Raw genomic sequence first — 21,259 nt, 5'->3', positions numbered from 1 at the left:
ATTGCTTCAAGGTGCATGCACATCTTGTTCTTCCAGTAGGGGTAGTCCGTCACTTCATAGGTAGGATAGCCCGTAGTGACCTTGATCATACATGTGGTCGACATACCTAAAACTGGAGGTGGTTAAACCAAAATCACACATAACAAGGAGTACGTTTCTCTGATACCAATTGAAAGTGCATTATATCAACTAGAGGGGTTGAATAGAAGATCTTTATGAATTCATCACTGAGGAAATTCCTTGTGAGGAAATTGCTCAGTCATGAACGAAGAGCAGCAGATTAAGTACTCAGACAAGCATGCAACACAACAACAACATAGTCTTCATGAGTAAATGAAACACAAAGTTTGCACAAGTAGCGTATTCAGGATATGCAAGTGAATTACAAGCCAAGTGAATAATTTGGGGTGAGGAAATTGTCAAAATCTTTAGTAAAATTATTCAAATAGTAACGATCTATTGCATCAACACATAAATGAGGAAATTAAAGGGTTGAGGAAAGAGAATCAGGTACTTAGCAAAGACAATGATTTCATGACCCAGTTCCAACTGTTGTGATAGTCGTACGTCTGTTTGGAGTGGCTTGGTATTTAAACCAAAGGACACACAGTCCCACGACACACAGTCCTTACCATATTCTCCTTGAGCTAAGGACACACAGTCCTCGTCCAACACTCGTGGTAAGTCTTCAGGGCGGACTTCCAAACCCTCACAAACTCGGTCACCCGACAATCCACAATTGACTGCTAGATGCACTAGACCATGACGCCTAACCGTGCGGAGCATGCACAGTCCTCGAAGGTAACAAGTGTCGGCTCCACACAGGAACAATCTCTTTAGTGATGCTCAATCATTTTGGGGTTTTTGGGTTTTGGTTTGGGCCCTTGGTGTTTTTCCTCATAGATGATTTTCTCTCAAAGTCTTCGAGGAATGGGTTGCTCTAAAATGACAAGTGTCAGTTTCTCTCGGGGAGAAGCCAACCAGCTAGTGGTTATGAGGGGCGGCTATTTATAGTTGGGGAGCAATCAGGACATGATTTGACATAAATGCCCAATGATATGATACTTATGTTGATAAGGTTGGGGACAGCTGGCGCGCAGCGCAACACTGTCAGAATCTTTCAAATGTGAAAGTCCTCATGTCCCTCATGTTCCTCACTTGTAGATAATTCGCACTGGCAAAAACCTAACTCCTCATTTAGAGCAAAGTGCTGAAAGACCAGAAGATCTTCATCCCTGTCACTGAAGAATTAGATTAGACTATAAAATATTTCCAAAGGCGTCACTCGAAGGATTGGGTATGTGTAGGCTTTGAGATGAGCATCACTTGGAAACTTTTCCTTAGTTTTACCTCGACCCCTTTAACAGTACGGTGGTCCTATGACTCAAAAGAAAGAAAATGGAACTATGAAAACAAAAGTCTTCACTCTTCAAAGTCCTCTCATCAATTTCTTCATGGACACACCAATTTCCTCACTTTCAAAGTCTTCGATAAATTACCAAAGTATTCAACCGAAGACATTCATTTTTAGGGGTCGATATTCTTCGAATAACTCAAACTCCTCAACGACTTATAGAGCCCGTTTACACTCACAAGCACATTAGTCTATTACACATGCAAGTCTTCAATACACTAGAATCACTAAGGGGCACTAGCGTGGTTGTACATTAGGGATAGGCCTACAGACCTGCATCCCTAGGCCTACCTAAGACCCCACATGGACATTAGTATCCCCAAAGCCATGAGGTCACTTGGATCATCTCGTGTCGGTCGGATGTGCCCTGATACGTCTCCAACGTATCTATAATTTTTTATGGTTCCATGCTATTATCTTGTCAACATTGGATGTTCTATATGCATGAATATGATATTTTATATATTTCTTGGGACTAACCTATTAACTCAGTGCCAAGTGCCAGTTTCTATTTTTTCCGTGTTTTTGACCTTTTTCAGAAAAGAATATTAAACAGAGTCCAAACGGAATAAAACCTGAGGGATGATTTTTTCCATAACATAAGATACGCATGGGACTTGAGAACCAAGCCAGGAGACCTCGGGGGAGGTCACAAGCCCCCTAGCCTTGGCCTGGGGGGCCATGCCTCGCAGGCTTGTGAGCCCCACGTGGCTCCTTTGCCCTACCTCTTTCACCTATAAATTCTCTAAAATCCCAAAACCTTCGAAGAGAGCCACGAAAATACTTTTCTGCCGCCGCAAGCTTCTGTCTCCGCAAGATCCCATCTGGGGAACGTTATGGTGCCCTGCCGGAGGGGGATTCGGACACGGAGGGCTTCTTCATCAACACCATTCCTCTCTGATGATGCGTGAGTAGTTCACCACAGACCTTCGAGTCCATAGTAGTAGCTAGATGGCTTCTTCTCTCTCTTGGATCTTCAATACAAAGTTCTCCATGACCTTCATGGAGATCTATCCGATGTAACCTTCTTTTGCGGTGTGCTTGTCGAGATCCGATGAATAGTCGATTTATGATCAGATTATCTATGAATATTATTTGAGTCTCCTCTGATCTCTTATATGCATGATTTCGTATCCTTGTAATTCTTTTCGATTTGTGGGTTTCGTTTGGCCAACTTGATCCATAATTCTTGCAAAGGGAGAAGTGCTTGGTTTTGGGCTCATACCGTGCGGTGTCCTCACCTATTGAAAGAAGGGGTAGAGAGGCACGCATCATGTTGTTGCCATCAAGGGAAAAAAGATGGGGTTTATATCATATTGCATGAATTTATCCCTATACATCATGTCATCTTGCTTAAGGCGTTACTCTATTTGTTATGAACTCAATTCACTAGATGCATACTGGATAGCGGTCGATGTGTGGATTAATAGTAGTAGATGCAGAAAGTATAGGTCTAACTATCTCGGACGTGATGCCTATATGTATGATCATTGCCTTAGATATCATCATGACTTTGCGCGATTCTATCAATTACTCGACGGTAATTCGTTCACCCACCGTAATACTTGCTATCATGAGAGAAGCCTCTAGTGAACACTATGGCCCCCGGGTCTACTTCACATCCTATTTTCAGATCTACTAATTTACTTTGTTGCACTTTTCACCTTCAGATCTCACTTTGCAAATAATTTTGAAGGGATTGACAACCCCTTTATAGCGTTGGGTGCAAGTTTGTCTTTTTTTCGCAGGTACATTGGTGCCTCATCTTGATACTCCTACTGGATTGATACCTTGGTTCTCAAACTGATGGAAATACTTATCGCTACTGTGCTGCATCACCCTTTCCTCTTCAAGGGAAAAAACTACGCAAGCTCAAGAGGTAGCAAGAAGAATTTCTGGCGCCGTTGCCTGGGAGTATTCAAGTGAAGCTTATCCAAGTAACTATCGCAAACTCATCTGTTGCATGTACATTATTTTCCTTTTGCCTCTCGTTTTCCTCTCCCCCACTTCTGAAAAAACAAAAATTACAAAAATATTTGCCTTTTTCGTTTGCCTTTCCTTTGCTTGTGTGCTATGTGCCTTCAATATGCTTGCATCTTCGCTTGCTAAAAATCTATTGATATGGATCCTCATCCACTTGCTAATCTTTTCAAGAGATCCAATTATGTTGAACCAATTGCTAGTGAGTTTTCTGCACTAGATTTTCTTTACGAAGTTTTGCTTGAGATGCGTGAATCTGAAAATTGTGATGAAGAAATTTATGAAGTGATTCATGAGGTCTCCTTGAATGAAAAGCATGATTGCAATGGTTTCACTATGAATTCTATTAATGTCAATCATGCTAAAAATATGCAAAACCTTAAGCTTGGGGATGCTAGTTTTGCTATGTCCACTACTTTCTGAAATGATCATGATTGGGGTGATGATTTTTCTTATGACCTTGAAAAAAAATTTAAGCCTCATGATGAATATGATATTGATAATAATGTTTGCAATAATATTGAAAGTGGGTTTGGAGAAGTCATGACTTTAGTTGATGATAATCCCACTATTTTTGAAGAGCGTCAACTTTGCATGCATGTGGGTCATGAAAAGAATATCCTACGTGATAGTTATATTGTTGAATATAAATATGATCCCACATGTAATTATTATGAGAGAGGAAAATATGGTTGTAGAAATTTTCATATCACTAAATTACCTCTCGTTATGTTGAGATTAATATTGTATCTTTCTTCTTCCTTGCATATGGTAGTTATTGCTTGTCTTGATAAAAAAAATTCCTATAAATTGCCTATGCATAGGAAGTATGTTAGACTTAGATATGTTTGTGACATGTTTCATGATGCTCTCTTCGTATCCGATTGCTATCTTTTATGTGAGCATCATTGAATTATCAATGCCTAGCTAAGGGCGTTAAACGATAGCGCTTGTTGGGAGGCAACCCAATGAATTTATCTTTGCTTTTTGCCTTATGTTTTGTTGTGTACACACCATAATAATTCTGTTATGATTGTTTTTTATGTTTCTCTTTGTGTTTGTGCCAAGTAGAACCTTTATGATTAGTTTTGGTGATGGTTGTTTGATCATGCTGAAAAAGACAGAAACTTTGCGCTCACGAAATTATTTTTAATTCCTATCCAGAAAGAGATTTTGATTTGATTCTTTTTGCTTCTAGTTGATATGAAAATTTCCCTAATTTTCATAATTGTTTAGAAGTTTTGGGATACCAGAGGTAGACGAAGTATACAAATTGCTACAGACTGGTCTGTTTTTGACAGATTCTGTTTTTGTTGTGTTGATTGCTTATTTTGATAAAACTATGGATAGTATCGGGGGTACTAGCCATGGAAAAGTGAGAATAAAGTAATATAACATCAATCTAAATAGTAATCAAGTTTACTACAGTACCTAAAGAGTTGGTGGTTTTTTTCTTATGCTAATTATATCACGAGTTTCTGTTTAAGTTTTGTGTTGTGAAGTTTTCAAGTTTTGGGTGATGTTCTCATGGACAATGGGATAAAGAGTGGAAAGATCTTAAGCTTGGGGATGCCCAAGACATACCAAGCCAAATTCAAGGACACCAAAATGCCTAAGCTTGGGGATGCCCCGGGAAGGCATCCCCTATTTCGTCTTCAATCCATCGCTAATGTTACTTGGAGCTATATTTTTATTCACCACATGATATGTGTTTTGCTTGGAGCGTCGTATATTATAGGAGTCTTTTCTTTTTGTTTTGTCACAATCATCCTTTCTGCACACCTTTTTGAGAGGGACATGCACTCATCGTGAATTTGCTGGAATACTCAATGAGCTTCACTTATATCTTTTGAGTTAGGCAATTTAGCTCGCATGTGCTTCACTTATATCTTTTGAGCTAGATAAATTTGCTCTAGTGCTTCACTTATATCTTTTTAGAGCTTGGCGGTGTCACACTTTGAAGAAATAAAAACTCTCGATCTTCGCTTATATCTTTTTGAGAGTCCTCTCTCTAAGTAACTTGGTAATTGGCGTGTGCTATGAAATTAGTCCTAAATTTGATAGGCATCAAAAGAGGATATAATAAAAACTTCCATATTCAAGTGCATTGATTAGTAAGAGAATTTCGATTCCTCACAATTAGTTTTGAGATATGGATATGGTAATATTAGAGTTATGTTAGTAGGGTGTTGTGAATCTAGAAATACTTGTGTTGAAGTTAGTGTTTCCCGTAGCATGCACGTATGGTAAACCGCTATGTTAGGAAGTCGGAGCATAATTGATTTATTGATTGTAATCCTTTGTGTGGTGGTCGGGATCGCGCGATAGTTAACATCTACCAACCCTTCCCCTGGGAGTTTGCGTTTAGCACTTTGTTTTGTTTACTAATAAAACTTTCACAATAAGTATATGAGCTCTTCATGACTAATGTGAGTCCATGGATTATACGCACTCTCACCCTTCCACCATTGCTAGCCTCTCTAGTGCCGCACAACTTTCGCCGGTGCACAAACCCACCGTATACCTTCCTCAAAACAGTCACCATATCTACCTATTATGGCATTTTCATAGCCATTCCAAGATATATTGCCATGCAACTCCCACCGTTCCGTCTCTTTGCACATCCCGGTACACTGCCGTCATCATTGTTCTAAGAATTGCGTTATAAGTAAATAAAAGTGTGATGATCATCATTATTAGAGCATTGTCCCATGTGAGGAAATAATACAAAAAAGGCCAAAGATGCCCACAAAAAAATGAAAAAAATAGGCCAAAGAGCCCAAACAAAAAAATGAGAGAAAAAGAGAGAAGGGACAACGCTACTATCTTTTTCCACACTTGTGCTTCAAATAGCACCATGTTCTTCATGATAGAGTGTCTCTTGTTTTGTCACTTCATATACTAGTGGGAATTTTCATTATATAACTTGGCTTGTATATTCCAATGATGGGCTTCCTCAAAATTGCCCTAGGTCTTCGTGAGCAAGCAAGTTGGGTGCACACCCACTAGTTTTCTTTGAGCTTTCACACACTTATAGCTCTAGTGCATCCGTTGCATGGCAATCCCTACTCATTCACATTGATATCTATTGATGGGCATCTCCGTAGCCCGTTGATACACCGAGTCGATGTGACCATCTCCTCCTTCTTGCCTCACAACCTCCACCACACTCTATTCCACCTATAATGCTATATCCACAGCTCACGCTCATGTATTGCGTGAGAGTTGAAAAGGTTTGAGAAAGTAAGAGTGCGAAAACAATCACTTGGCCAATACCGGGGTTGTGCATGATTTAAATTCTTTGCGTGTGGATGATGGAGCATAGCCAGACTATATGATTTTGTAGGGATAACTTTCTTTGGCCTTGTTATTTCAAAAGTTCATGATTACTTTGCTAGTATGCTTGAAGTATTATTGTTTTGAATCTTACGAATCTAAACATTCATGCCACTAGAAAAAAGTTACAAAGGACAAATATGTTAGGTAGCATTCGACATCAAAAATTCAGTCTTTATCACTTCCCTACCGAGGATGAGCAGCAGTTAAGCTTGGGGATGCTTGATACGTCTCCAACGTATCTATAATTTTTTATGGTCCCATGCTATTATCTTGTCAACTTTGGATGTTTTATACGCATGAATATGCTATTTTATATCTTTTTTGGGACTAACCTATTAACTCAGTGCCAAGTGCCAGTTTCTTTTTTTCCGTGTTTTTGACCTTTTTCAGAAAAGAATATTAAACGGAGTCCAAACGAAATAAAACCAGCGGGATGATTTTTTCCATAACAGAAGATACGCAGGAGACTTGAGAACCAAGGTAGGAGACCTCGGGGGAGGTCAAAAGCCCCCTAGCAGCGGCCTCGAGGGCGTGCCTAGCAGGATTGTGGGCCCCACGTGGCTCCTTCGCCCTACCTCTTTTGCCTATAAATTCTTTAAAATCCCAAAACCTCTGAAAAGAGCCACGAAAATACTTTTCCACCGCCGCAAGCTTCTATCTCCGCAATATCCCATCTAGGGACCATTTTGCTGCCCTACCGGAGGTGTGTTCGGACACGGAGGGCTTCTTCATCAAAACCATTGCCTCTCCGATGATGCGTGAGTAGTTCACCACAGACCTTCGGGTCCATAGCTAGTAGCTAGATGGATTCTTCTCTCTCTTGGATCTTCAATACAAAGTTCTCCATGATCTTCATGAAGATCTATCCGATGTAACCTTTTTTGCGGTGTGTTTGTCGAGATCCAATGAATTGTGGATTTATGATCAGATTATCTATGAATATTATTTGAGTCTCCTCTAATCTCTTATAGGCATGATTTCGTATCCTTGTAATTCTCTTTGATTTGTGTTTCGTTTGGCCAACTTGATCTATAATTCATGCAATGGGAGAAGTGTTTGGTTTTGGGTTCATACTGTGCAGTGTCTTCACCTAGTGACAGAAGGGGTAGCGAGGCACGCATCGTGTTGTTCCCATCAAGGGTAAAAATATGGGGTTACTCTGTTTGTTAGGAACTCAATACACTAGATGCATGTTGGATAGCGGTCGATGTGTGGAGAAATAGTAGTAGATGCAGAAAGTATCGGTCTACTTGTCTCGGACATGGTGCCTATATGTATGATCATTGCCTTAGATATCATCATGACTTTGCGTGCTTCTATCAATTGATCAACAGTAATTCGTTCACTCACCGTAATACTTGCTATCATGAGAGAAGCCTCTAGTGAACACTATGGCCCCCGGTGTTGGAATTATGCCCTAGAGGCAATAATAAATATAGTTATTATTATAATTCCTGTATCAAGATAATCGTTTATTATCCGTGATATAATTGTATTGAATGAAGACTTATATACATGTGTGGATACATAGACAAAACACTATCCCTAGCAAGCCTCTAGTTGGCTAGCCAGTTGATCAAAGATAATCAGGGTCTTCTGATTATGAACAAGGTGTTGTTGCTTGATAACTGGATCACGTCATTAGGAGAATCACGTGATGGACTAGACCCAAACTAATAGACGTAGCATGTTGATCGTGTCATTTTGTTGCTACTGTTTTCTGCGTGTCAAGTATTTGTTCCTATGACCATGAGATCATATAACTCACTGACACCGGAGGAGGAATGCTTTGTGTGTATCAACCGTTGCAACGTAACTGGGTGACTATAAATATGCTCTACAGGTATCTCCGAAGGTGTTCGTTGAGTTAGTATGGATCGATACTCGGATTTGTCACTCCGTGTGACGGAGAGGTATCTCGGGGCCCACTCGGTAATACAACATCACACACAAGCCTTGCAAGCAATGTGACTTAGTGTAAGTTGCGGGATCTTGTATTACGGAACGAGTAATGAGACTTGCCGGTAAACGAGATTGAAATAGGTATGCGGATACTAACGATCGAATCTCGGGCAAGTAACATACCGAAGGACAAAGGGAATGACATATGGGATTATATGAATCCTTGGCACTGAGGTTCAAACGATAAGATCTTCGTAGAATATGTGGGATCCAATATGGGCATCCAGGTCCCACTATTGGATATTGACCGAGGAGTCACTCGGGTCATGTCTGCATAGTTCTCGAACCCGCAGGGTCTGCACACTTAAGGTTCGACGTTGTTTTATGCGTATTTGAGTTATATGGTTGATTACCGAATGTTGTTCGGAGTCCCGGATGAGATCACGGACGTCATGAGGGTTTCCGAAATGGTCCGGAAACGAAGATTGATATATAGGATGACCTCATTTTATTACCGGAAGGTTTTCGAAGTTACCGGGAATGTACCGGGAATGACGAATGGGTTCCGGGTGTTCACCGGGGGGGCAACCCACCCCGGGGAAGCCCATAGGCCTTGGGGTGGCGCACCAGCCCTTGGTGGGCTGGTGGGACAGCCCAAGAAGGCCCTATGCGCCATAGGAAGAAAATCAAAGAGAAAAAAAGAGGAGGTGGGAAAAAGGGGAAGGACTCCACCTGCCAAACCTAGTTGGATTCGGTTTGGAAGGGGAGGACTCCCCCCCTTGGCTCGGCCGACCCCCTTGGGGCTCCTTGAGCCCCAAGGCAAGGCCCCCCATCTCCCACCTATATATACGGAGGTTTTAGGGCTGATTTGAGACAACTTTGCAACGGCAGCCCGACCACATACCTCCACGGTTTTACCTCTAGATCGTGTTTCTGCGGAGCTTAGGCGGAGCCCTGCTGAGATTAGATCACCACCAACCTCCGGAGCGCCGATGCTGCCGGAGAACTCATCTACCTCTCTGTCTCTCTTGCTGGATCAAGAAGGCCGAGATCATCGTCGAGCTGTACGTGTGCTGAACGCGGAGGTGCCGTCCGTTCGGCACTAGATCGTGGGATGGATCGCGGGACGGTTCGCGGGGTGGATCGAGGGACGTGAGGACGGTCCACTACATCAACTGCGTTCACTAACGCTTCTGCTGTGCGATCTACAAGGGTACGTAGATCAGAAATCCCCTCTCTTAGATGGACATCACCATGATAGGTCTTCGTGCGCGTAGGAAAATTTTTGTTTCCCATGCGACGTTCCCCAACAGTGGCATCATGAGCTAGGTTCATGCGTAGATGTATTCTCGAGTAGAACACAAAAGTTTTTGTGGGCGGTGATGTGCGTTTTGCTGCCCTCCTTAGTCTTTTCTCGATTCCGCGGTATTGTTGGATTGAAGCGGCTTGGACCGACATTACTCGTACGCTTACGAGAGACTGGTTTCATCGCTACGAGTAACCCTGTTGCTCAAAGATGACTGGCAAGTGTCGGTTTATCCAACTTTAGTTGAATCGGATTTGACCGAGGAGGTCCTTGTATAAGGTTAAATAGCAATTCATATATCTCCGTTGTGGTGTTTGCGTAAGTAAGATGCGATCCTACTAGATACCCATGGTCACCACGTAAAACATGCAACAACAAAATTAGAGGACGTCAAACTTGTTTTTGCAGGGTATGCTTGTGATGTGATATGGCCAACAATGTGATGTCATATATTGTATGTATGAGATGATCATGTTGTAATAGATAATATCGACTTGCACGTTGATGGTACGGCAACCGGCAGGCCCCATAGGGCTGTCTTTAAACTAACGTTTGTGCTTGCAGATGCGTTTACTATTTTGCTAGGATGTAGCTTTAGTAGTAATAGCATGAGTAGCACGACAACCCCGATGGCGACACGTTGATGGAGATCATGGTGTGGCGCCGGTGACAAGAAGATTGTGCCGGTGCTTTGGTGATGGAGATCAAGGAGCACGTGATGATGGCCATATCATGTCACTTATGAATTGCATGTGATGTTAATCCTTTTATGCACCTTATTTTGCTTAGAACGACGGTAGCATTATGAGGTGATCTCTCACTAAAATTTCAAGACGAAATTGTGTTCTCCCCGACTGTGCACCGTTGCTACAGTTCATCGTTTCGAGACACCACGTGATGATCGGGTGTGATAGACTCAACGTTCACATGCAATGGGTGCAAAACAGTTGCACACGCGGAACACTCGGGTTAAGCTTGACGAGCCTAGCATGTGCAGACATGGCCTCGGAACTCATGAGACCGAAAGGTCGATCATGAATCATATAGACGATATGATTAGCATAGGGATGCTTACCACTGAAACTATACTCAACTCACGTGATGATCGGACTTGAGCTAGTGTAAGTGGGTCATGAACCACTCAAATGACTAGAGAGATGTACTTTTTGAGTGGGAGTTTAGCAAGTAATTTGATTAAGTTAAACTCTAATTATCTTGAACATAGTCTAAGTCCACTTTGAATATATTTGTGTTGTAGATCATGGCTCACGAGACAGTCACCCTGAATTTTAGTACGTTCCTGGAGAAAGATAAGTTGAAAGATGGTGGAAGCAACTTTGTAGACTGGGCTCGTAATCTAAAGCTAATCTTACAAGCTAGGAAGAAGGATTATGTCCTTAATGCTGCGCTAGGAGATGAACCACCCGCTACGGCTGACCAGGATGTTAAGAACGCTCGGTTAACACGTAAGGAGGACTACTCAGTAGTTCAATGTGCAGTCTTGTATGGCTTAGAACCGGGACTTCAACGTAGCTTTGAGCGTCATGGAGCATATGAGATGTTCCAAGAGTTGAAGTTCATCTTTCAGAAGAACGCCCGGATCGAGAGGTATGAGACCCCCGATAAATTTCATGCTTGCAAGATGGAGGAGAATTCGTCTGTCAGTGAACATGTGCTCAAAATGGCTGGGTACTCAAACCGTCTAGCTGAGCTGGGGATTGAACTCCCGCAAGAGGCTATCACTGACGGAATCCTTCAATCACTGCCGCCAAGCTATAGAGTTTTTGTGTTGAACTACAACATGCAAGAAATGAAAAAGTCACCCGGCGAGTTGTTTGCGATGGTGAAAGTCGTAGAGTCTGAACTCCGTAAAGAGCATCAAGTGTTGATGGTGAATAAGACCACTAGTTTCAAGAGAAACGGCAAAGGAAAGAAGGTTAATTCAAAGAAGAGCGGCAAGCCTGTTCCCAATCCGACGAAGAAACCCAAAGCTGGACCTAAGCCTGAAACAGAGTGCTACTATTGCAAGGGTATGGGTCACTGGAAGCGCAACTGCCCCAAGTATCTGGCTGATAAGAAGGCGGCCAAAGAAAAATCAGGTATATTTGATATACATGTTATTGATGTGTACTTAACCGGCTCTCGTAGTAGTACCTGGGTATTCGATACTGGTTCTGTTGCTCATATTTGCAACTCGAAACAGGAACTGCGGAATAGACGAAGGCTGGCGAAAGATGAAGTGACGATGCGCGTAGGAAATGGTTCCAAGGTTGATGCAATCGCCGTCGGCACAGTTTCACTTCAGTTACCATCAGGATTAGTTATGAACTTGAATAATTGTTATTTAGTTCCTGCATTGAGCATGAACATTATATCTGGATCTTGTTTATTGCGAGACGGTTACTCTTTTAAGTCAGAGAATAATGGTTGTTCTATTTCTATGAGTAACATCTTTTGTGGTAATGCACCCAATGTGAGAGGATTGTTCATATTGAATCTTGATACTGATACACATATACATAACACTGAGACCAAAAGAGTTAGAGTTAACAATGATAGCGCCATATTTTTGTGGCACTGCCGCTTAGGTCATATTGGTGTAAAGCACATGAAGAAACTCCATGTCGATGGACTTTTGGAGTCACTTGACTTTGATTCACTTGACACGTGCGAACCATGCATCATGGGCAAGATGACAAAAACTCCGTTCTCCGGAACAATGGAGCGTGCCAGTGACTTGTTGGAAATCATAGATACCGATGTGTGTGGTCCGATGAGCGTAGAGGCACGCGGTGGATATCGTTATTTTCTCACCTTCACTGACGATTTGACTAGATATGGTTATGTAGCGACCCGACTCAAGACGAGTCAAGCCTCTGTGTTTCTGTGCCATACCTGGATTAGTATGCTGGCACAAACAGTACATCAATGTATATTTCAAAGTGCAATCACATGTAAAATAGCGTAAAACTGATATATACCTTAAATATCTCAGCGGAAGCGGTCAAGGGAGTGGATTCCCAATAAACACCAACGGCAAGTTGGGTGTAGACCGTAACCCTGAATCGTACTCTTACTCGTCGAAGAAAATATCTGCAACATAAGACGTTGCAGCCGTGTAGGTCAGCATATTGAATATGCCGGCAAGTCACATAAGAGAGGGGTGAAAAGTAATCATCTATACTATATGCATATATGGCAGGTGGGGCTATAAGTTTTTAGCGTAAAGCAATTTTTCTCCTACATCAAGAGGGGGCTAAAAGCAAAATGTTACTACATTGTTGGTTGTTAACGAGATGGTTCCGCAAACCAGTTCTCGTACCCGAGTTGTCAATAATTACCCTCATCAAATATATTTAATGGTGTTGAGAAATCCAGATAACTTCAGTTCCTTTGGCTCAAGTTGTCCATGACCGTGGACACGACTAATCGATTAGGTTTGACTACTCTGCAGAGTTTTGCACACGTTCCCCACAAGATTTGATCGCCTCCGAGTATGTCCTCGCACTTCAATGTGTTTGAAGACCGGATGAACAAAACATGGTCTTTCAACGGGTCCCTCTGAATCCCTGTCAGTGCCCATCCATTCCTACCGTTCTTCTACATCTGATAGCACCGCCTGTCCAGAGTCGCCGCGTTGTCCAACCAAGGCAGAGCCCATAATGACTTGTGGCTGTGCAGGTAAGCCTTGGGTCTTGAAAATATCCGTCCGTCTCTTTGAGCCTAGGTGAAGCTTTCCGAAGGATATCATGGCCGTCCCCAGCATCCCGGGTCATCCACTGGGTTCTCCAGGGAGCCGATCAACCGTCCTTCACCCAGAGTTGCATTGCGTCCAAGGTCTTGAAAATCTTGTCTTAACCGGTATTGATTATTTAATCAACCTCGCATCACTCGTGTTATGCACTCAACCGAAATCTCGTCTACTCAAGCATAGCAATATGAAAGTTTTCGTCCCGGGGCCAAGTATCGGGGTTGTTGTGTGCCTACCACATGATACTACAATCTATACTAAAATTTCCAAGTACCTAAGCAGCATGCAAATTTGGGCATAGGATGGTAGAACTACAATGCATAAAACATAGGTGATAGTATGATCAAAGAGACTTGCCTGGTGATGTTGACGAAGAAGAATTTCTCGAGAAAATAACTTCATAGACTACTCGTCACTCTCCGATGAAATCTATATAACAAACATATCATTCACGTAAGCACTCATACTAGCAATCATTCTAGCAATCAAAACAAAAGAGAGAGCGAATAGGAATCCGAAGGAAACTTCAAATAAGACTAGAGAATCTTCTACTACGTCAAACACTAAATAGTTTGTCTAACAGAAAATAATAACAAGGAAGTAAGATAAAAATTTAACTAAGATAAAATAAAGTATTTTTCACAGAACTTTTTGAAAGTATTCCCAAACGGGATTTGAAACAATGGTGAAAACAATTGCACGTTACTACGGAACTAGAATTGATTTCATGAAAACAAATAAAAATAAAATAAAAACTTGTTGCAAAACTACTATTTATCTAACAGAAACAAAACATAATATTTCTGAAATAATAAAGAAAATATTTTAAAAACAATTCTAGAAAAGGACTTAGCCGCAATCCTAAAAGAGGTGAAACACAAATTGTTTCACAAGAAATAGTGAGCTAAAATACTCACACAAATCTGAAATTTTTGCCACCGATACATAGGATCACTAGTGATTAGTAGCAAAAAGAATCAAATTAAAAGCTATTTTTAAACTCCTGGAATAGGCAAAACAAGGTTTAAACTAAATCTGATCTAACTCAAATTTCAAAATTTCAAACATAGACAAATTATATGTTTTTAAAAGATACAGGAAATTTGTGAGCTACTCGAGAAAGAATAACTATCATTGGACTTCGGTATCAAAAGTTATGGCCAAAACAGAACAGAAACTTTGCTGTTTTTGGAACTAGACAGAAAAGGAGAATAATTGCTACAGACACGTGGCGCCCACTGATTGGCGTGTTTGCTGCATAGGCTAAACAGAGAATGGCCGCTAAATAAGAAAAGTTCTCTGGCTAAAAGTTAAGTGAATAAAAACCAGTGCGGTTTTTTGTTTCAAAACCGAAAGGTTATCTACTCTAATCTACACCGTTGAAAATAGATCTAAGGGTAAAACTAAAAAAAACAAAACAAGTAAGTAAAAAAGAAAGAATGAGGGGGCCTTACCGTGGCTGGGAAGCTCCCGTGCTGGCAATGGCCGATGGTGGCTGGGTCGTGGTGGAGCTCCGGCGTGGTGGGGGTCGCCGGCGAGGGGGTGGGGTGGCAGGGGGGCAGTTGGGCTCCAGGGAGGGGAGGGAGGCGAGGTGGAGGGAGGGCTGCAGGGGGGCGAAGGGTGGAGTTTCCTGGCTGCTTTCTGGTCGTGGTGATGGGGAGGGAGTGCAGCGAGGTGGAGGGGTGGGGTGCCGACGGGAGGGGTGGTGGAGGGGGGGCGAAGGGTGGAGGGGTGGGCTCGGCAGGGAGGGGAGGTGCAGCGAGGTGTAGGAGGGGATGCAGGGGCGATGTGGAGGAGTTCCTGGCGAGCTTCTGGTGGTCGACTCCGGCGGGGTGGTGCGCGAGCTAGAGGCGAGGAGAGGCGGGGTTTTCAACGGGAATGGAACGAGGAGGCCTTGGGGGTTCTTATAGAGGCGACGGGAGGCGCTGGGAGGGAAGGTGCTTCGCGAATCCCGGAGGTGGAGATCCTCTGTCCATGGAAGGAAAACTTGCTGTGACGTGAGAGAGACATAGGAAGAAGATGATTCTGTGTTGGGCCAGTTTGGAAAGTGTCTTAATGGGCCAGCAGGAGTTTCCTAATAAAAGGGATTCCTTTCCTATTTTTAAAACTAGGAAACTAAAACGATAAAAAGGAAATCAAATCAATTCGGAATAAAGAGTTTTTATATACTAAAATTATCAGAAAAATAAAATATAGATGATGGGCATTTTTCCACGGCAAAAATAAAAACTTCAGAAAAAATTATTTTCACAAAATTGCCTAAAAGGTTTATTTTCTTTTGCAAATAATTTTCAAATGACCCTCTAAGTTTTAGGGTTCAAATAACTTTCAAAAATGCCCGTGGGTTTGAGGGTCATGTTCCTCCTCTCTAGAATGTATTTCCCGGCATTTCTTGCACGAAGAAAACGAATGGAAATGCAAAAGAATTCAATGCAAATATCTCCGTTCAAATTCTTTATACTTAAAGAAGTCATGTCATCTTCTCTCTTTGCTTTTAAAAGATTGAATTTGAATTCACCGGAGAAGAGGAAAGTCATTTTATTCCCTCTCATTCAAAAGTTTTGAAAAGTTTCATATTTCACACAAGTTTCAATCACTCACGCAAACAAACAAACAATCAATCTAATAATTATATTAACATTCCAAAATTTATAATTTTGGGATGTTACAAACTACCACACTTAAAATGAATCTCGTCCTCGAGATTCGAAGAGGCTAGAAAGAAAGGTTAGGCTTTGGGGGTCTTCTAACAAATCCAATCTCCGGCAAGGTGGGATGCTACCACACTTAAAATGAGAGATACTGGTCCCTCAAAATGCTTTAACGATCCTATGGGGTTTTTGGCATCATGACTCCTCACAGTCTTCATATCTTCTGTTGATATAAGCTTCTTTCGTCACTGGGTCTTCTTGAACTGACAGTCTCGTGGTCAATTCTAAATAACATATCGATGGTTCTCATGGTGGTCTACCATTTGTGGTTATCCTGCAGAGAGAGGGGTCTTGGTTTCATCCTCACCGTAAAATTTCCTACGCGTGACAACAGGTGCCATGTACATGGGGCGTTCATCATACCATTCTAAGGCTTAAACAAAAGCTTCAAAGAACGTCGTCTCTCTATATGGGTAGGTCTCTCAGATTTACCATTCTGAATAGCAAGATAAATGATAAGAGTAAGTCGTCATGGTGATCAATCCATTCTGCACCCAAATCATTTCTCTATATAAGGTTTAGCGAATCTCGCATTCTAACACTTGGGCAGCCTCACTAGCATTGCAGAATTTCTCTCGTCCACGAGCGAAGTTCGGATAATCCATTGGTTCTGCAAGCTGAACGAAACATCTATCGTATCTTCACAACTCTCAGGTTTTCGTATGCTCCTAAGAAAACGTTTGCTGATCCATCATAGCTTCTTCCATAAATCATATCCATTTCATAATCAATCCTTTATTACATCCTTAATTTCTTATCAAAAACTCCAATTCAAAAGTACTCTATTACAAATGCTGCCATCCACATTGTTCGGTATGGTCAAGCATTTCTGCCAACTTTATTCATCTGCCACTCTTGGAGGTACTTTAGTTCCACTCGAATTTTCTGATGTGCTCCTTGAAATCATCCATCTTTTGCTTCATCATGCTGGTCATGAGCTTCATCTCCATCATTTCCGCACGTACTTCACTCAGGTATTCCTGGGTATGACGGAGTCTTGCTTCAAGTATTTTTCCAATCTGACGTATGGCTTCCATGGCAGCTTCACGAAGAGCATCAAAGAAGGTTGCTCGTGGTACACGTGAAATGAAAAAGTATTGCCCCATAGTCTTTGGACAAACTCCTTTCACATGGTGAAGGTGTACTTCCACATACCAAAGTTCAACTCCATTTTCCATGAACGGGTAGCCTTTGTAGACTGCATCTCCTTCAAGATGAATGTGCTTCATCATGTCCTTCAGGATTTTTGGGTAATCATGATCAGTGGTCAGGGTCATGATCGTTTCTGGGCCCTTGAGGAATGACTCGTAGAGAGTTGTCATCTACAGGTGTCAGTAAATAGGTACTCAGAGGAATGTATGTGTCTCCTTGGTAATCATGGTACACTCCTACTCAATGGATCCTGTGGGTTTACCGATTACTACCGCACTTAAATGACTTATACTCATGCCTGCATAGACCATATATCCTCATAATTGTTCAGAGATATTTTCTCGTAGAGAAACAACGCATACATTTTCAACATAGGCAATCATTAGGAAATAAATTCCCTTTATTCACGATGTTATTACAATCTCAGGGACTTATGTTACAAAAATTTCACTCCATGATCTCATGAAAAACAAGAGTGCTTCGGAGTACACTTATTGCCATGGTCAAAACTTAACTACTCCATTCTAGCTTTCTTCCTTTGTGGACAATCGTTGGCAAAATGTCCTCCTTCCTTGCAACAAAAGAAAATGATTTCTGACAAGTCTCGAGGCGTCTTAGTGGTTGCCTTTGCTCCTTGGGTTCCCGGCTTCCTTCCTGAGCACATGTACTTGTGGTGGCCAAATTTCATACACTTGTAACATCTGACATGACTCAGGTCTATGTCTACAGATATTTGGTTCTTCCGAGGGTACTTGTTCTTCTTTCCGGACTCCTTTATTTTGGTCAGTTCTTCTATTTCAAGTGGATCAAACTCCACTTCTTCCGTCGGGAAGTTTCCCAGATACTCTTGGCTTCTCTTCGTGCAGTCTTGTGAATAATGTCCTTCTTCTCCACATGAGTAGCATGCATTGGAGAAAAATCTGGTCAGACCTTGTCCATCAGGGTCTTCAATATATTCGTTCATCACAGGTTCTTCTAGAATCTTCTTCTTGAGGGTTTCCTTCACTGCATCTTTCTGCTGCTTGACAACCTGTTGCACCTTGGGGTAATTGTGACACTGAGCTGGGTAGTGGGTGGTTCCTTCACACAAGAAATAAGTCACCTGACTAGTTGGGCACTCCTCAGCTGGGTGATTTTCTTCACAATTAGTGCATCCATCCGTGTGTCCTTCCTGGGTGTGTCCTATTTCTCCACAGATCTTTCATGCACAAGTCTTCTCCTTTGGATTATCATAGCCCTTCTGAATGAGACGGGATCTTAACAGAGTCTTCTTGAATTCGTTCCATGTTTTTGCTCCACTAAATCCTTGTATGGCATGGTGCATTTTCCACCAGATAGCAGCACTTTGGGTAAAGTACTGGAGAGCGTGTTCCACTTCGTACTTCCTTGAGATCAAGTTACTCCCGAAGTGGTTCTCCATGTTCTGAATCCATATCTCAGCTTCCAGTTGGGTCATTGGTCCAGAGACTACAAGTCCAGCTTTATAATCCATTGTCACATCCCTAACCCTTAACCAAGATAGCATTGTGCTCATGTCTTCTTTGCATTTGCATCCAAGAAGTTTCAACAAAAACAACCAAGTGGCAAAGGTAAAACTCAAAACCCTAGCCACCATTTCAATTAAAGGAAATTTTAACTAGTTCAAAATCAATGAACCCAAAATGGCCTCAAGAAATGTTCAAACTTTCTGATAAACCATGAAAGTAAATGAGCATTAGAGAAAACTATTTTCTTGACACTTTAAGCATTTTAAATAAATGCAAAAGCCACTGGTTTCAAATTTAAAAATTTGAAATCAGAAGCTATAATTTTCCAAAAATGTTGAAAGTCTTGGAAATGAGTGGGGATATTATAACAAATTTTTCAGGAGGTCAAAATTAGTTTTTACTTTTTGTTTTGGAGCTGAAATAATTAGCAAAGCAATAAATAGCAAAACAGAAAAACAAAAGCAGAAGAAAAAGGAAAAGAGTTACCTGACGCCCAAGCCAGGCCCAGCTCATCTCGCCGCTCGCCCCCTTCCCCGCGCCAGTAGGCAGCAGGAGGTGGCCGCCGCCTCCTCCGGCGCGGCCACGCACCTGCGTGCCTGCCTGGCCGCCGGTTCGCGCTGGCGACGACGGGGATAAGCTCCCCAGCGCTTCCCCTATCCATTCCTCGCCTCGGTTCTTCCCCTCCTCCCGGATCCCCTCCTTCTCCCTGCTACCGCCATTAGAGCCGAGCTCGAGCTCGAGCTGGCCGTGCCCCTGACCATTGGAACCCCTCCCCGAGCACGCCATTAGATCCGCCTCGTCGCCTTGGTCGTCCCTGCAGAAGCCAAAGCCTCCTCGAGCCCTGCAACGCCCGCAACGCCGTCGTCTTCCTCCTCCGGCCGCCGGACCTCTCCCGTCGATTCGTCGCCCCCAGGCCTTCCCCGAGCCGTTTGAGCTCTTCTCTGCACTCCCTGTGAGCTTGCGGTGGTTTTCCCTAAGTTTTCTCCGTTGATCCCCTCCTCTAGCCCTAGTTTCACCGGAGCCCGACGAGCACCGCCGCTGCCGCTCGTCGCCGGTAGCCCTCCGATGTCCAGCTCGTCCTCCCGAGAGCACCAGCAGCTCTAGGACGACGCGTAGATGCCGTAGCAGCTAAGAACTAAGCGTGGATCCCTCTGATTCAAAGCCCCCGACGATGCCCGAGCTTCGGCCGCCGCTCCGTCTCGTCGCCGATGCCTCTTCCGGCGACCCTAGCCTCCCTAGTTGGTCCTGCCAGATCGGCCACTTCGCGAGCATGCTATAGCTGCAAACCGCGTGCGTTTTCGTGTTGTGCAGCGCCATCTAGGTCGCCTCCGGCGAGCCCTCCGCCGCGGGTTTGGTCGCCGGCGACCACCCTCCGGTGGCCGTCGACGTGGCCGACCATTAGGGCCTACTCGCCCTCTCCTGAGTCGCTGCCAGAGGGCCCCATGCCTGGTCAAACCCCAATTAGGGGCTGGTCAGCACGGGATTAGTCCCAGAGAGGCTAACCAGTGGGGCCCCCCTGTCAGGTTTGACCTGAACAGGTCGGCTGACCTGCTGACGTCAGCCTGATGCAATAAATGGAATTTCCAGTATAAAAATAATTCAGGAAATTGCTAAAAATTGCAAAAATCATAGTAATTAGTCTGTAACTCCAATGAAAATAATTTATATATGAAAAAGTATCAGAAAAATTCAAGGATTCTGATTATACTCTTTTCAGATAGGTTTGAAAAAGTTACAGAACCCTAAATTGTGAAATAAGGAATAATTCAATTCTTTTAATCACTTTATAAATGGAATTTGCAAAAATATCCAAATTTCATTATAAATACAATGATCACACACTGCCCTAGAGGTAAATCAGTATCATAACATGGCATTTCATGCATGTTAACATTAGGTTGATCTGAGCATCAGGTCGAATCAATTAAACCGGTATCCGAGAATACCCGTTTGAATTGCTATTCGAATGTGATTCAAATCAACTCTAAACCTAAAACATCTTGATTATAATAACTTATCACTTGCATTCTCATGCCATGCTCATGCATCATTTTGATTGCATATGATTGTTATTGAATGTTGCCATTCATTTCGGTAGGCTCCGCACCCCCGGATTCCACCGAATATCCGTCTGACGGATATCGTTCCTCCTCTGAGCAACAAGGCAAGAAACCCTTTTGATCATCCCGATAACTCCTATGTTCTTGCTCCTGCACC

Source organism: Hordeum vulgare, chromosome 1H (assembly GCF_904849725.1).
Source record: "Hordeum vulgare subsp. vulgare chromosome 1H, MorexV3_pseudomolecules_assembly, whole genome shotgun sequence".
Lineage (NCBI taxonomy): Eukaryota > Viridiplantae > Streptophyta > Magnoliopsida > Poales > Poaceae > Hordeum > Hordeum vulgare.
The sequence above is the reverse complement of the archived record's forward strand: the minus strand, read 5'-3'. Positions refer to the sequence as shown.